Source organism: Hemiscyllium ocellatum, chromosome 39 (genome assembly GCF_020745735.1).
Source record: "Hemiscyllium ocellatum isolate sHemOce1 chromosome 39, sHemOce1.pat.X.cur, whole genome shotgun sequence".
NCBI classification, from domain to species: domain Eukaryota; kingdom Metazoa; phylum Chordata; class Chondrichthyes; order Orectolobiformes; family Hemiscylliidae; genus Hemiscyllium; species Hemiscyllium ocellatum.
This window is the reverse complement of record NC_083439.1, coordinates 39,424,037-39,442,782: the sequence shown is the minus strand read 5'-3', so window position 1 is coordinate 39,442,782 and position 18,746 is coordinate 39,424,037. Positions and strand designations below refer to the sequence as shown.

General features: G+C 42.6%; 1 protein-coding gene across 1 annotated transcript in view; it reads right to left on the bottom strand.

Moving 5' to 3' along the window:
- aldh1a3 (aldehyde dehydrogenase 1 family, member A3) overlaps window positions 1-18,746 on the bottom strand; it is a 141,903-nt gene that overhangs the window by 115,040 nt on the left and 8,117 nt on the right. The window lies entirely within an intron of this gene.

Genomic DNA, 18,746 nt, shown 5'->3' with positions numbered 1-18,746 from the left:
AATTGAGTCAAGGTTCAGTTGGTCAGGCACAGCTCATGGCAGTGAGGTGTGAACACAACAGTTCATTGACACTGCAAGAGATGTGTTCTTGTACATTGTTCAAGCTCTTCCTTACCCCTCTTATTTATTCCCAAGAGTGTCACTATTTTAAAGAAGGTACTTGACCCCTGTATTGTGATTGATTCAAAATTCTGGTGCATTTAACTCCTGCAATGCCATAGTCAGAGAGTCATCATAGAACAGAAGGAAGTCATTCCGTTCTTGAGTTATCCAGTCAATACCATTCCACTGCTCTGTTCCATGATCGTGTAATTTTCATCTCTCTCAAGTGCCACCTAAATTATTTTTGAAATCACTGGTCTTCTCCACTTCTACCACTTCATGGGCAGGGAATTCCCGATTATTTACCACTCACTTTATTAAAACTCTTTCCTCCATTCCTCTGTAAATCTTGTGCAAAACCTTAAATCTGTATCCTTGTACAAATAGCCAGTAACGTCATTACCACAGATCATAATTGCAGATCACATAAGGATGTATTGAATTTTAATGTTCAACATTTTTTTTTAAGTGGACTGATGCAGTCTTTATGACTGCAGGTGTAAATCCACTGGTAGCTTAAAGATGAACTTTGGAATGTCATTCCTGTGAGTGCCAAAGAAACTACAAATGGAAAAGAAAAGCATTACAAACTGATCTGTAATCAAACAATGAACACTATGGAAGAAAAAGCAGCAGTCTTGGTAAGAGACATAGAACATAGAACATAGAACATAGAAAAATACAGCGCAGTACAGGCCCTTCGGCCCTCGATGTTGCGCCGACCAAATCCTACCTAACCTACACTAGCCCAGTAACTTCCATATGCCTATCCAATGCCCGCTTAAATGACCATAAAGAGGGAGAGTTCACCACTGATACATGTTTTGAATTTTCCCCTTTCAGGAACACATAAGAACTGGGGTTAAAAGTCAGTTCAAGCCTGGTTGTTGTTTACTACTGGAAGATGATTTAGATACAGGCATAGGTGAATGGGTTAGTAAGTTTGCAGATGACACTAAAGTTGGTGGAGTAGTGGACAGTGTGGAAGAATGTTCCAGGTTGCAGGGGGACTTGGATAAACTGCAGAATTGGGCTGAGAGGTAGTAAATGGAGTTCAATGCAGCTAAATGTAAGGTGATGCACTTTGGGAAGAAAAACAGGAAAGTAGAATACTGGATCAATGGAAAGATTCTTGGTAGTGTGAATGTGCAAAGGGATCTTGGAGTCCATGTACATAGATCCCTGAAAGTTTCCACCCAGGTGGATAGTGCTGTTAAGAAGGCATACAGTGTGTTAGGTTTTATTGGTAGAGGGAATGAGTTCTGGAGCCATAATGCCATGCTGCAAATATACAAAACGCTGGTGCGGCCGCACTTGGAATATTGTGTACAGTTCTGGTCCCCATAGTTCGGGAAGGATGTGGAAGCAATGAAGTTGGTGCAGAGGAGATTTACCAGGACATTGCCTGGTCTGGAGGGAAGGTCTTATGAGGAAAGTCTGAGAGACTTGGGTCTGTTCTCATTGGAAAGAAGAAGGCTAAGAGGGAATTTGATAGAGACATACAAGATGATCAGAGGATTAGATAGGGTAGACAGTAAAAGTCTTTTTCCCAGGATGATGATGTCAGCTTGTGTGAGGGGCATAGCTACAAATTGAGGGGTGATAGATTTAAGACAGACATCAGAGGCAGGTTCTTTACTCAGAGAGTGGTAAGGGCGTGGAAAGCCCTACTGGCCAATGCAGTTAACTCAGCCACATTAGGGAGATTTAAACAATCCCAATATGGATGATGATGGGATAGTGTCGGGGGATGGGCTTAGATTAGTTCACAGGTCGGCGCAACATTGAGGGCCGAAGGGCCTGTTCTGCGCTGTATTGTTTTATGTTCTATGGTGCGCTCATGAACTGAGTTATCTACTAGTCTGGGTTCAAGAGGGAGAGTGCCATGAAGATCACAGTTAAAGAATCTTGTCACCCTTGCATTGAAGGTTAGAACTCTCTTGTAAGGGAGCCAGGTAGCCAGCAAGTCAGTCAAAAGGAAACAGGACAAGAAGGGGTCTCTCTCTCTCTCTGAGTGCTGCCAACTAGGCACTGTCAAAAAGGACAAGGACAAAATAATTTCAACCAATCTGCAAACCCAAAATCTTGAAATTGACTATCAATGTCAATGCTATCAATACCAACCACTACAATGGCTTTAATCTTCAGAAATAACTTACAGGCTGTCCCTTATATACACTGACCTTTGCTTTCTTTAACTTTTTTCAAGTTCTAATTTCTGTGTTCATGTGTGTTCTGTTACCAATTCTTCTCACTTTCAGTAATTACTAAACTCACTTGTTTCTTAAACCATGAAAACTGGTCCCTTTTAAAACATAAATTCAGTTGGGTCTGGGAGAAAGGTGTCCATTGAGAAATATTTCCTTTCTAAATTAACCTTCTTATGATCAACCAAGGGCGTGGGTGAATAAAGAAGAGGTAACATTTCATCCATCCTCACCTTGGAACTTGACAATTTGGAGTATTCTGGTGAGAACAATAATCACTTGGGGAAATCTGCTCAGGATATGATCAGAACAAATTGGGGGCCTTGGTCGTAAACCCACAGTTGAAATGAATGAATTGGACTGAGCAAATTGTTTCCTTGAAACCAATTTGAAAAAGAAACTGCAAAACAGTTCCTGTTCCTCAAATAATTAAAAGATTCATTCAGGCACTTGGGATTAAAATTTCTCCGAGAAGTCAGAAAACCCAACATTTTAAAAGGGGTTGGCAATGGACTGAAGACAATGCACAGAGTGGCAATAAAGAGATTAAAATTTGAGCAGCAGAAAATTAGATATTTCAAGAAAGAGAAGGAAAGAAACAGGAGAGGAAGAGAAAAAAGGGAGAGAGAAAGAGGGTTGAATTTTGCCAGAGATCAGTTAAGTGTAAATTTTGGCAAGTTTCATAGTCGGTTCCTCTCTATGAAGTCTACTGCGCTTTCTCGGTCTATCTTCCCAAGCTTGCCATATTAGCTATTCACACTGCCCTGTGCTGTTTTGCTGGTCATATCCTCCCACCTGCCATAGCTGGATGGGCTTTCCACTGCTGGGATCTCCTGGGATCCTTGGTATCAGTGCCATTTTTAAAAGGCCAAATGCTGCTGTGCCTGGATTGTGCAATTTGCGGCAGACAAATCAGGCAAAGGAAAATTGGCACCCACTTTGCAGGCAGGGTCTGGTGGATAGTGCAGAGGAAGGCTGTATTCTTTGCCCAGGTCACCATACCACCAGAACTTGCCAACCTGGTCTAACGTTGCCACCTAGTTCATTAAAGTGTCAACTGTTGGGAGGAATGGCCAACAGTGCTGCACAAAGGTCAAAGAACCTCAACTATGGATAGTCACAAAGGGTGTAGTCTACAAGGCAGTCATGCTCTTGTTACTCCTTTGCAGCTGTGAAACCTGGCTGATGTATCACCAACACCTGAAACTGCTCGAGATATACCTTCAGTACTGTCCATGGAAGACTCTTATTGTCACCCGCATTGAATGCCTCTCAAATCCAAATGTCTTCCAGGAATCCAGTGTCCTGTTTCATTTTCGAGTGCATTGAACAGGCTGCTGCATTAAACTGCTGGACACTCTCCTTCCAAAGCACTCTCTTTACTCCAGGTTCAACTTTCACAGGGTAGCCAGAGGAAACATTTTAAAGATGACTTACAATCCAGAGTCTGCTGGAAGGAGAATAACTTTGATTTCAAAAGCTGGGAGAACCTGGGCTGCCGACAATGGTGAGCGCTACTTCAGCAAAGTATAGGTGGCTCTGAGGTGAGGTGGATAGCAAAGACTGTGAGAGCAAGAAAAAAACTTGAAAACAGCTTACTAATGATCGAGTGCTAAAAGGGAATGTAGATTTGGGTGTCTTTTAATGCCTTTTACTTTTCATCTCCCATCTCTTTTATCTTACACTGAGTTCACCCTGTCTCTTATAGCCTCTGCCTCTGTCCATTTCTCTCTTTCTCTTCCTTTCCTTATGCTAGGATTCTGTGACAAATATCCGTAAGGGGTACAGGAACAAAGGAACCTGGAGATATATGTCCATAGATCATTCAAAGTGGCAGGACAGATAGAGAGAGCAGTTCACTTTATTAAGAGGGACAGAGAGTATAAGGGCAAGAAGAGGTTGTTGAACTTGTACAAGATACTTGTTATACCTCAGATGGAATATGTGTATGGTTCTGCATGCTAAATTGAATATATTGGAGAGAGTACAGAAGAGATTTACAAAACTGGTTCCAAGTATGAGAAACTTTATTTACGAGGATAGATTGGAAAGATCAGGACTGAGGTCCTTGGTGAGAAGGAGGCTAACAGGAAACTGATAGAAGTTTTCAATGTCATGAAGGGGCTGGATAGAGTAATTAGGGAAGAACTGGTACCTCATGTGAAAGGATATAGCTGGTGGTGGGGTCTGACTATAGGTGGCAGAAATGATGGAGGATGATGCGCTATATCCGGAGATTGGTGGAAGGTGTGGATTGGGGGGGGGGGGTTCTGTCCTTGTTGTGGCTGGAGGGGTGGGGTTCAAGGGCAGAGGTGCAGTAAGTGAAAGAGATATGCTGAAGGGCATTGTTAACCATGTGGGAGGGAAAATTGTGGTCCAGATATTCTGAAGTGAAATTGTTCCTCCTGGGAGCAGATATGGCAGAGGCAAAGGAATTGGGAATGTAAAAATACAGGAAGGGGGATGAGAGGGGGTGTAGTCCAGGTAGCTGTGGGAGTCAGTGGGTTTGAAGTAGATGTCTGTGTTGAGTCGGTTGTCAAGATTACGACGGGGAATAATATTCACCATATAGGCATACATTGATGTCAAACTCCTAAAATAGACTAAGTAATTGTGGATTAAAGTGAGACCATTGACTCTATGGCACAAGCTTTGTTCAGATTGAAAGAGCTGAAATCACTCAGAAATAAAGTGAGGACAGGAAAAGAGAAGATTTAGGAATTGATTAGGAAGAAAATAGGATTGTAGAAAGGGTTAGTGTATGAAAGAGAAGAGGGAAGGGGATAAAATAAGCAGGTAGGAGGACACTAATTTGTTATCAGGACAGGCTATTGAAAGATGCCAGAGGCTGAGCAAGTTTCAGGCTGGTGAGACTGTACTTGACCACTAGATGGAGCTGTTACAAGCTTCATCCTCAAAACTAGCTGAGCAACTGAGATGTCCCAGTATTGATGAGCTGTGGTGAGGGGCAAGGTGTAGGGCTGTGTTGTGGACAATGAACTTGGGTCTACAGGGTGTATTATAAATTACTGATGGTCCTTTAAATTCTTCTCTGCAGGTTTTACAATCAACTGTTAGTCTGATTCATGAGCAGGTTGCCTGCCTATTGAACAAGAAAGACTGCATTGAAGGAATAGGGAGGGAAACAAGTGGAAATTCCAGCAGGACAGGATTTTGCGACAGGGAGAATTTAGAATGGGGCTGGGGTGAATTACTCACTATAGAATTCCCATCTGACTTGCTTTTATAGCCACAGTATTTACATGGCTAGTCCAGTTCGGTTTCTGGATGAAGTCAACCCCCAGAATGTTGATAGTGGGGGATGCGGTGATGGTGGTGCCATTAAATGTCAAAGGACAATGGTTAAATTCTCTCTTATTGGTGATGGTCATTGCCCAGCACCTGTGTGGCACAAATTTTATTTGCCACCTGTCAAGCCAAGCCTACATGTTGTCTCGATTTTGCTGCATTTGGACGTGGACTGCTTCAGTATCTGAAGACCTAAGAATAGGGTTGTTGTGGTTCTGTTCGCCAAGCTGGCAATTTGTGTTGTAGACCTTTTGTCCCCTGTCTAGGTGACATCCTCAGTGCTTGGGACCCTCCTGTGAAGCGCTTCTGTGATGTTTCCTCTGGCATTTATAGGGATTTGTACCTGCCGCTTCCGGTTGTCAGTTCCAGCTGTCCACTGCAGTGGCTGGTATATTGGGTCCAGGTCGATGTGCTTATTGATTGAATCTGTGGATGAATGCCATGCCTCTAGGAATTCCCTGGCTGTTCTCTGTTTGGCTTGTCCTATAATAGTAGTGTAGTCCCAGTCAAATTCGTGTTGCTTGTCATCTGAGTATGTGGCTACTAAGGATAGCTGGTCGTGTCATTTCGTGGCTAGTTGGTGTTCATGGATGCGGACCGTTAGCTGTCTTCCTGTTTGTCCTATGTAGTATTTTGTGCAGTCCTTGCATGGGATTTTGTACACTACATTGGTTTTGTACATTTGTACACTACCTGAGAATAGCAATGAAAATCATCAGTGAGCATCTTTTGATGAAGTAGCTGAAGATGGTTGGGCATAAACCATTACCCTGAAGACCTCCTGCAGATGCATCTATGCGTAATGATTGCCCTATAAAATCATCATTTTTTTTGTGCCAGGCATAACTCCACCTAATGTAGAGATTTCTTCCAATTCCCATTAACTCCAGTTTTGCAAGGACTCCTTGATGCCACCCTCAGTGAAATGCTGCCTGGATACCATGGGCTGTCACTTTCTGCTGGAATTTAATTATTTTGCCCTTATTGAGAGGCCAGGAGTGGCCCCAATGGAACATCATCTGAACATTAATGATCAAGTTATTTCTGTGTAAGTGCAGATTGGATAGTACATTTACAATGACCACCACACTTTGCTGATGATTGAGAGGAAACAAAATGAACACTTCTTGTTTGAATTTGATTTTTCTGGCATTTTTAAGAACGGTATATATATGGGCAATGGACTCTTGTGGTGCAATGAAAATGTTGCTACCTTTGGAGCATAAAACCTGCTTTAGAGGTTATCATAATTAAAGAAATTTTATCTTTCATTAAAATCTTTAGAGGTTAGAGATTAAAAATGGGCAAGTAACTTTGGCTGCACAAGACAAAACACAAACGGTGGCACGGTGGCACAGTGGTTAGCACTGCTGCCTCACAGCGCCTGAGACCCGGGTTCAATTCCCGACTCAGGCAACTGACTGTGTGGAGTTTGCACGTTCTCCCCGTGTCTGCGTGGGTTTCCTCCGGGTGCTCCGGTTTCCTCCCACAGTCCAAAGATGTGCGGGTCAGGTGAATTGGCCATGCTAAATTGCCCGTAGTGTTAGGTAAGGGGTAAATGTAGGGGTATGGGTGGGTTGCGCTTTGGCGGGTCGGTGTGGACTTGTTGGGCCAAAGGGCCTGTTTCCACACTGTAAGTAATCTAATCTAATCTAAAAAAAAACTATAAAAAGCACTGGGTGGGGGGCGGTGGGGGGCTATGGTGTCATGATGAATTGATTTGGAAACCAGATGGCAGAGGGGAGATCTGAGATCTCAAGATGATCACTCCTCTGCCTAATCCAGTCAGAGAGAGTTTGAATCCAGTTCTGGTCGCCCAGTTATAGGAAGGATATTATGAAGCTGGAGAGGGTTTGAAAGAAATTTGCCAGGATGTTATCAGGTATGGCAGGTTTGAGTTATAAAGAAAGGTTGGATAGATTGGGAATGTTTTTCATTGCAGCGTAGGAGGTTGAGAGGCAACCTGATAGAAATTTATAACATAGAATGAGAGGAATAGATAGAATTAATGTTAATTGTCTTTTCCTGAGGATGGAGAACTTCAAGGCTAGGGGACACTTTTTTAAAGTGAGAGGAGAGAGATTTAAAAACGACACGAGATGCATATTTTTTACAAGGAGGGTGGTTCAGATGTGAAATGAACTTCTTGACAAAGTGATAGATGTGGATACAATTACAATGTTTAAAAGATATTTGGATAGTTAGATGAACTACATTGGTTTGGAGGAATATGAGCCAGGAGCAGGCAGGTAGGACTAAATTAGTTTGGGATTATGTTGGGCATGGACTGCTTGGAGCGAAAGGTCCAAAAGTGTGATGCTGGAAAAGCACAGCTGATCGGGCAGCAACCAAGGTGCAGGAGAGTCGATGTTTTGAGCATTAGTACTTCATCAGGATGCTCTTCCTGATGAAGAACTTATGCTCGAATCGTCGACTTGCCTGCTCCTTTGATGCTGCCTGACCTGCTGTGTTTTTCCAGCACCACACTCTTCGACTCTATCTTCAGCATCTGAAGATCAGGGTCACTTTTTCCTGGTTGGATTGAAGAGTTGGTTTCCCTGCTATATCGATCGATGACTCTATTAAAGGAATTCGAAGAGATCATGGAAGCTAAAAATTAGTTTCCCGATGATCAAACTGCCAGCAATTGTCAAAACCCAGTCTCCTGCTGTCATTGACAAAATTCCCACAGACCTGATACTGCACCCATCTATAGTGACCACTCCCTTCAAATGTTCACCCTGATATATTATTCCTACTGCAGACAACATTAACGAACCTGGTGATGAACTGGAATTTCTGCATTTTTTGGGGTTTGTATTAAAATTCTATGATTGATTTGCAAATTTATAAAAAATGTAATGTGGAATACAGAAAAACTGTTTCTCCTTTCTCCTTGCTGAGTCATTGTACCTGGTATATTTGTGCTGAGCTTATAGTGAACGGAGTTTGTTTTCTGCTGCCTGGTTAATTTATCAGTCTACTACACAAAGTCAAATTGTATACATCCATTTCTGTTCACGCATTAGTTACTAATGAAAGAATTACTGAGATGTCAGCTCTATTCTACCAAACAGACAAGGCTGAGGACAACCCTGATATTTTCCAAACAATGCTCTTGCTATAGAATGGAACAGGTACCAAAACGTGAAACATTTGCACAGATACAGATACAAACACACCCTGATGTATACACGCACCTAGTCTCCTTCTTCAGGAATCCCTCGGAATTGAAGATGACATGCTCCCACTGGTTCAGTGGGTTCTGAGACAGCTGATAAGTGTGACTCCTCCATATGTGGGGCAGCAGGTGCTTGAAGGGTTGGGGGGATGGGGTTGTTTGAAAGTTTGTGAGCTCCCTCTGGTAACTCAATGTCCCTCCTGCATATTCCTGATTAAATGTCTTGATGTGTTTTGATGGCTTCCAACTGAACTCCCTCAATTTTCATTGATGACAAGCCAGGAAATCCCATGAGACAGTGGGATGGTTGGCTTCTTCAAGAATAGAATGTAGAACATAAGACAGTACAGCACAGCATTCAGCCTGCCTGATACTATTCTGAGCTAATCCGATGTGCCTGCACTTGGTGCATATTCCTCCATTCTCTGCCTGTTCATGCGCCTGTCTAATGTATTTTAAACATTGTTATCATATCTGCTTCTACCACCTCCCCAGCAGAGTGTTCCAGGACCTATCTGCCTCTGAGTAAAATACTTTCCTCACACATCTCCTTCAAACTTTCCTCCTCTCACCTTAAACATATATTCCTGAAATTTGACATTTCCACTCTAGGAAAAAATTCTGAGTCTTCACTCTATCCATGCCTCTTAGAATTTTATGTACTTCTATGAGGTTGTCCCTCAGCTCTGAAGATCTAGTAGACAGGCCAACAAGAGGTGAGGCTATACTGGATTTGGTTCTAGGTAATGAACCAGGCCAGGTGTTAGACTTGGAGGTAGGTGAGCACTTCGGGGACTTTTAGTCTAGTGATGGAGAGGGATAAGTGTGCACTGCAGGGCAAGAGTTATAGCTGGGGACAGGGAAATTATGATGTGGTGAGGCATGACTTAGGATGTGTGGATTGGAAAAATAGGCTTCAAGGGAAGGTCACAAATGATATGTGGAGATTGTTCAAGGAACAGCTATTGGGTGTCCTTGATAAGTATGTACCAGTCAGGCAGGGAGTAAAGGGTCTTGTGAGGGAGCCGTGGTTTAATAAGGAATTGGAATCCCTTGTGAAAGGGAAGAGGGCGGCCTATGTAAAGATGAGGCGTGAAGGTTCAGTTGGGGCGATTGAGAGTTATAAGGTAGCCAGGAAGGATCTAAAGAGAGAGCTGAGAGCAGCAAGAAGGGGACATGAAAAGTCCTTAGTTGGTAGGATTAGGGAAAACCCAAAGGCTTTCTATTGGTATGTCAGGAATAAAAGGATGATGAGGGTAGGTATCGGTCCAGTCAAGGATAGTAGTGGGAAGTTGTGCATGGAGGCGGAGGAGATTGGAGAGACACTAAATCAATACGTTTCGTCAGTATTCACTCAGGAACAGGACGCTGTTGCTGATGTGAATATTGAGTCACAAGTGATTAGAATGGATGGCCTTGAGGTATGTAGGGAAGAGGTCTGGGGAATACTGGAAAGGGTGAAAATAGATAAGTCCCCTGGGCCTGATGGCATTTATCCTAGGATCCTCTGGGAAGCTAGGAAGGAGATAGCGGAGCCATTGGCCTTGATTTTTATGTCGTCGTTGTCTACGGGAATAGTGCCAGAAGACTGGAGGATAGCGAATGTGGTCCCCTTGTTCAAGAAGGGGAGTAGGGATAGCCCTAGTAACTATAGGCCAGTGAGTCTCACTTCTGTTGTGGGCAAAGTCTTAGAGAGAATTGTAAGGGATAGGATTTATGAACATCTGGATAGGAATAATGTGATCAAGGATAGTCAGCATGGTTTTGTGAAGGGCAGATCGTGCCTCACAAACCTTATTGAGTTCTTTGAGAAGGTGACCAAGGAAATGGACGAGGGTAAAGCAGTAGATGTGGTGTATATGGATTTTAGCAAGGCGTTCGATAAGGTACCCCATGGTAGGCTAATGCAAAAACTACAGAGGTATGGCATTGAGGGTGCATTAGAGGTTTGGATTAGGAATTGGCTGGCTGGAAGGAGACAGAGGGTAGTAGTTGATGGTATAGGTTCATCTTGGAGTGCAGTTATTAGCGGTGTTCCACAAGGATCTGTTTTGGGACCATTGATGTTTGTCATTTTTATAAATGACCTAGAGGAGGGGCTTGAAAGCTGGGTGAGCAAGTTTGCGGATGACACGAAAGTCGGTGGAGTTGTGGACAGCGAAGAAGGATGTGGCAGGTTACAGTGGGATATAGATAAGTTGCAGAGCTGGGCAGAAAGGTGGCAAATAGAGTTCAATGTAGCTAAGTGTGAAGTCATTCACTTTGGTAGGAGTAACAAGAAGATGGATTACTGGGCTAATGGTAGGCTACTTGGTAGTGTGGATGAGCAGAGGGATCTTGGTGTCCATGTACACAGATCTCTGAAAGTTGACACCAAGATAAATAGTGCTGTGAAGAAGGCATATGGTGTACTGGGCTTTATTGGTAGAGGAATTGAGTTCTGGAGTCCTGAGGTCATGTTGCAGTTGTATAAGACTCTGATGCAGCCTCATCTGGAGTATTGTGTGCAGTTTTGGTCGCCATACTATAGGAAGGATGTGGAGGCATTGGAACGAGTGCAGAGGAGGTTTACCAGGATGTTGCCTGGCATGGTAGGAAGATCGTATGAGGAAAGGCTGAGGCACTTGGGGCTGTTCTCATTGGAGAAAAGAAGGTTTAGGGGAGATTTGATAGAGGTGTACAAGATGATAAGGGGTTTAGATAGGGTTGACAGTGAGAACCTTTTTCCGCTAATGGAGTCAGCTGTTACTAGGGGACACAGCTTTAAATTAAGGGGTGGTAGGTATAGGACAGGTGTTAGGGGTAGAGTCTTTACTCAGCGGGTTGTGAGTTCATGGAATGCCCTGCCAGTAGCAGTGGTGGATTCTCCTTCTTTATGGTCATTTAAGCGGGCATTGGATAGGCATATGGAGGTTATTGGGCTAGTGTAGGTTAGGTAGGCTTCGCTCGGTGCAACATCGAGGGCCAAAGGGCCTGTACTGCGCTGTATTTGTCTATGTTCTATGTTCTATGTTCTAGTGAAAACAATCCAAGTTTGTCCAAGCTCTCCTCAAAACAAATACACTTTAATCCAGGTGAAATCTGATAAACCTCTCCAAAGCCTCCGCATCCTTCCTATAGTGTGGCGACCAGAACAGTGCACAATATTCCAAATGTGGCCTAACTAAAGTTTTTTACAGCTGCAATATGACTTGCTAACATTTAGACTCAATCCTCTGACCAATAAGGACAAACATGCTATATGCCTTCTTTATCACCTTAATCACTTGCGTTGCCACTTTCAGAGAGCTATGGACTTGCACTCCAAGATCCCTCTGTATATCAATGCTCCTCAGGATCCTGCCATTTACTCTCTACTTTCCTCTTGCACTTCATCTCCAAACATCTCTTCACACTTGTCCAGATTAATCTCCATCTGCTACTGCTCTGTCAAACTTTTCAACTGGTCTGTATCCTGCTGTATCCTTTGACAACATTAGATTAGATTAGATTCCCTACAGTGTGGAAACAGACCCTTCGGCCCAACCAGTTCACACTGACTCTCCGAAGAGTAACCAACCCAGACCCATTTCCCTCTAACTAATGCACCTAACACCTGCATATCATTAGATTGTAGGAGGAAACCGGAGCACCCGGAAGAAACCGGAGGGAGAATGTGTAAACTCCACAGAGACAGTTGTCCGAGGCGGGAATTGAACCTGGGGCCCTGATGCTGTGAGGCAGCAGCGTTAATTACTGAGCCACTGTGCCACCCTATTTCACACTATTCGTATCTCCATGAACTTCCATGTCATCTGAAAACTCAGTAATTAGCCCACCTATAATTTAATGCAAATAATTATTGCATATTTCAAACAACAAAGGTCCCAGCACTGATCCTTGAGGACCACCGCTGGTCACAGATCTCCAGTCAGAGAAATACCCCTCCACAACCATCCTCAGTCTCCTATAATCAAGCTAATATTGTATCCAACTTGCCAACTCACCATGGATTCTATATGACTGAATCTTCTGGACCAACTTATCATGAGGGACATTGTCCATCTATCCTACCCTCAACAATCATCTCCATCAATTCCTCAAAAACTTCAATAAAATTTATGAGACAATGCCTCCTTTGCCATACTAACTATCCCTAATAAGCCCTTTCTTCTCCAAATGTAAGTAAATTTTGTCCCAAAAAATCTTCATGAATAATTTCCCTACCACTGACGTAAGGCTCACCAGGTTATGATTTCCTGGATTGTTTCTGTTGCCTTTCTTAAATAAGGGAGCAATATTGGCTATTCTATACTCTTCTTGGACTTTGCCTGTGCCTAAAGAGGATGGAAAGGTCTCTGTTAGGGCCCCAGCAGTCTCCTCCCTTGCCTTCTTTAGCATGCTGGAATAGATCCCATCAGATGCTGGGGACTTACGTACCTTAATACTTTCTCATTCTTCTTAATATCGATTTCCCCAGAATATCAACACACCCCTCATTAATCTTAACATCATCCATGTCCTTTTCCTTGGTGAATACCGATACAAAGTACTCATTAAGGACCTCACCCACTTCCTTTGGGTCCATGCAAAAACTCCCTCCTTTGTCTTTGGGCGATCTATTGTTTCCCTTGTTACCCTCTTGCCCCTAATATTCATATAAAATGTCGGAGTCTTCTTAATCCAACTTGCCAAAGATATTTCATGGCCCCTTCCAGCCCTCTTAATTTCTTGTTTAATTTCTTTCTTGCTTCATTTTTTATTTCTTAAGGACCTTGTTTGGTTTCAGTGTCCTAAACTTTACATTTGAGTCCTTTTTCCTTATGACTAAACTTTCAATATCTCTCATCATCCAAGGTTCCTGAATCCTGCCATCCTTAGTTTTATTTCAACACAGGAATATGCTGGTCCTGAACTCTGATCAACTGGCCTTTAAAAGACTCCTACATGTCTGATGTGGATTTAACTTGAAACAGCTACCACAAATCTATCTCCTCAAGTTCTTACCTAATTCCATTCTAATTAGGCTCCCGCCAAGTTAGCAACTTCACTAGGACCAGTCTCATCCTTATCCATAACTATCTTAAAACTTACACACCTTTTGAGGCCATCCATAAAATGGAAATGCTTTGGAATAGGGATGCACACAGATGTATGCTGACACACACAAATATATAGTTATATTAGACATAAATAAACATGCAGATGTATACACACACACAGATATATCTACAGGCACATGGAGAAATGTCCACAGATATACAAACACACATAGATATATAGACACACATATACAAATGCAGACAGAAAAACACAGACACACTCAGATATAGATACACACAGATTTATAGTGCGCAGATACATCCAAAGATGAACAGAAACAAATATACATATAGACACACAGATAACAACCCCTTTCTCAATGTTAGCAAAACAAAAGAACTAATCATTGTCTTCAAAAAGAATGGAGGAGAACACACCCCCATCTATATCGACGGAGCGGAGGGTGAGAGGGTTAAGAGCATCAAGTCCCTCGAAGTGATGATAACAGACAACCTGTCCTGGACTTCCCACGCAGATGTGATGGTCAAGAAGACACAACAATGCCTCTTCTTACTCAGGCAGTTTAGGAAATTTGGCATGTTCGTAAGGACCCGCACCAATGTTTACAGATGCACCATTGAAAACACTGTTCAGGTGCATATTGGCCTGGTTTGGCAAATGCTCTGCCCATAAGAAACTATTGAAAGTTGTGTGCACAGCCCAGACAATCACAAAAGCCAACCTTTCATCCAAGGACTCCATTTACACTTCTCATTGCCGTAGAAAGGCTGTCAACATTGTCAGCAACTCCTCCCACCCTGGTAATGCTCTCCTACAACCTCTTCCATCAGGCAAAAGCTTGAACACATGCACCAATAGGCTCAAAAAAATTTTTTAGATTAGAATCAGTCTAAACATTATGGCACAGACAGCAACACACAGGGGACTAACATCTTAAACACATTATCTGGGCTGACATCAATTGTTAAGGTTAACCTGAGAATGTAACTTTTAAAAACGTTTTGTGATTTACATATGAAAGAAGTGAAATTAACATGGTCATTCTAACAGATGAGAGACTTAACGAACAATCAAGATATTTTTCAATGTATGATTTCAGTTACATCACACAGTAAACTTTTGCTATAAATTCTGTGTCTTACAATTGTGTACTCCATAACTACCTGAAGAAGGAGCAGCAATCCGAAAGCTAGAGCTTCCAATTAAACCTATTGGACTATTCCCTCATGTTGTGTGATTTGTAACTAAGATCAAACTAACCTACACACCCCTCAATTTACTGCTGACCATGTGTTTGTCCAGGAATCGCTTAAATGTCCCTCATGTCTCTGACTCTACTACCACTGCTGGCAATGCATTCCACGCGCCCACCACTCTCTGTGTAAAGAACCTACCTCTGACATCTCCCCATAACCTTCCTCCAATCACCTTAAAATTATAACCTTTCATGGCAGACATTTCTGCTGTGGGGAAAAGTCTCTGACTATCTACTCTATCTATGCCTCTCATTACTTTGTACACCTCTATCAAGTCACCTCTCTTCCTTTGATCTGTATGACCTTGTTTCCTATGATCTGCCTACACTGCTCACAAACAAAGCTTTTCACTGCACTTAAGTACACATGATTATAATAAATGAAGTCAAATCACATCAAAATCAGATATACAGACATATGGATATATAGGCAAACAGATATATAGACACTTACAGACATATGTATACACAACGTGTAAGTGTGTGCATGTGTGTCTCAGTATTGGCATATCCAGTTGATTAGCTGAAGCACTTTCAGTACAAGATGCATATCTGGGAGAGGAATATCAGTATCTCACTCAGTGGAGCTACCTGGTGACCAGAGCTGTAGCTACAGATTACAATTGATTTAGTGGGAAAAACAATAAACAGTGTCAGGCTTTCACTTGTTTTTCTCTACTCCCAGATTCTCATTATTTTGTTTTTCTGTATTGCCTTTGCATTCTATTTCCCTTTTCCTTATTCCGTAAGACTAGTTTTTGTGAACGTTCTTCTTGTCTCCCCCTAACTAGGTAGCTGACATTGCGGTTGATGATCAGGGTAAGGAGCTGTCAATGATCTTAGACAACACCAGGCTATAGTCCAATAGGTTTATTTGGAAGCACTAGCTTTTGGAGCACCGCTCCTTCATCAGGTGGTTGTGGAGGTTAAGATCATGTTCACATAATATATAGCCAAAGGAGTCCAGGGTCATGGAGATGTGCCTACAGTGTGGAAACAGGCCCTTCAGCCCAACAAGTCCACACAGACCCTCCAAAGAGTAACCCATCCAGACCCATTTCCCTCTGACCAATGCGCCTAACACTATGGGTAATTTAGCATGACCAATTCACCTGACCTGCACACCTTTAGACTGTGGGAGGAAACACAAACAGACACGGGGAGAATGCGCAAACTCCACACAGTCGCCTGAGGCTGCATTGAACCTGGGACCCTGGTGCTGTGAGGCAGCAGTGCTAACCACTGAGCCACCATGCCACCATACAGTTAACAATCTCAGATTAAAACTTTCATCTTTTATAATGGGATATGCTGGTTTCTGTTCTTTGATATGTAAATCCCAGAGCTTCTTGTAATTACATTCTCAAAACAACTCAGGTTTTTAAACAATAGATGTGAAGTCTGTCTGTGTTCTAATGCTATGTCAGGCTGACAAACCCTCTGTATAGTTTTACAGAGTTTTACGTGGATTCATGCAGCAAAATAAAATGAAATTCTGCAAAAACAAATTCACCTCATAAGCTTATATGTGTGCGTATGTTGGAATGAGAAATTGAGTGTGCATGTGGATGCGAGTGCACGTGATAGAGTGTGTGTGTGTGTGTGTGTGAGAGAGTGTGATGCGGTAGGTGTGAGAGGGTGCATGTGTCAGTGTGAGTGTGGGGGGTGTATGTGTGTGCATATGAGAGAGAGCTTGTGTGTGTGTGTGTGTGTGACACAGAGAGAGTATCATGCAATGGAGTCACCTGGAGTATGACATGAACCAATGAAGGAGCGGCTCTCCAAAAGCTAGTGCTTCCAAATAAACCTGCTGGATTATAATCTGGTGTTGTGTGATTTTTAACTTTGAGCACACCAGTCCAACACCAGCACCTCCAAGTAATGATATTAGAAGGAAGAATGTGGCTCTCAGCTGGTCTCTCCCATCTCCTCCGCAATGTCTTTGTATTTCCCACAGCCACGTACCAATCAATATCCACATCTCTTCTGTGACACGATCATATCTATTGCTATCCCTTCCTCTTCTCATTTCAAATGTCCACTTCACTGCTGTATCCTTCCCATCCACTTCCTCAACTGTCACTAAATTTATCCTTAAACCTTCATCTTTTTTTGGTCTGGCCGACATGTGACTCTAGAGCCACAGAAATGCTCTCTGAAAAGCCCTAGCAAGCCAGTCAGTTCAAAGGCAGCTAGTGATGGACAACAAGTGGCTGAAGCACATGTCCCCTCAAGTTCCCTATTGTCAACATCCTGTGGAGAAATTTAATTCAACTCACCACATCTGTACTGTAGTAGGAAGAGCTGAAAATGTGTTGCTGGTTAAAGCACAGCAGGTCAGGCAGCATCCAAGGAACAGGAAATTCGACGTTTCGGGCCAGAGCCCTTCATCAGGAAGGGCTCTGACCCGAAACGTCGAATTTCCTGTTCCTTGGATGCTGCCTGACCTGCTGTGCTTTAACCAGCTACACATTTTCAGCTCTGATCTCCAGCATCTGCAGACCTCACTTTTTACTGTAGTAAGAGGAGCAGATCAGAAACAGATCTTCAAGGTAACTCATGAGTGAGATTTAAAAAATGGGGCAGGTCACGATATTGATTAAAAAATCATTTATAGTAATGAGGAAAGATGATGTCTTAAAAGAATAATCAATTGACACAATACAATGTTGGGCGTATACAATGCCCCAAATAGTCAGGGAGAGATAGAGGATCAAATATGAAATCAAATTTCAGAAAACTGCAATAATAAGACAGTAATAGTAGGAATGTTAACTACAATAGTTTTAATGCATAACATAAGAAGAGAACAAACTTATTAATTTGAATCCAGGAGAACTTTCTTAGCCAGTCCGTTAAAAACCTAACAAGAGTGGGGGCTTTCTAGACCTGTGCTGGACCTAATATTCGGAAATGGGCCAGGAAGGTTGAAGGTGTATCAATAAGGGATCATCTTGGAAAGAGTGACCATAACCCACTTAAATTTAGGATAGTTATAGAAAGGATATGATAATCCAGAAATACAAATTGTAATCTGAGGATAGGCTACATTTACTGAGAGGAGAAAGTGAGGACTGCATATGCTGGAGATCAGAGCTGAAAAATGTGTTGCTGGAAAAGTGCAGCAGGTCAGGCAGCATCCAAAGAGCAGAGGAAACGACATTTCGGGCATGAGCCCTGAAGAAGGGCTTATGCCCGAAACGTCGATTCTCCTGCTCTTTGGATGCTGCCTGACCTGCTGCGCTTTTCCAGCAATACATTTTTCAGCTACATTTACTGAGATACAATATAATTTGGCCCAAGTGTACTGGAAGCAGCCACTTACAGATACAGCCATGTCTGAGCAGTGGGAAAAGGAGAAAATAGTGAGCGTCCAGGGCAAATGTGCCCATGTAAAGACAAAAGGTGGGACCAACACCATAGAAACCTGGATGTCAAGAGGCTTTTAAAAAAAAGAGAAGCTTATGGCAAATACTGAGTGCTCCATACAGCAGATGAGTATAAGTGCGGGGGGAACTTTAAAAAAATTCAAAAAGCTAAGAAAGTGTATTAATAAAAAGGAAGAACAGATAGACCAGGAAATTATAGGCCCAATCAGTCCAACCTTGGCGGTGGGGAAGTTATCAGTAAGAATTCTGAAGAAATTCAG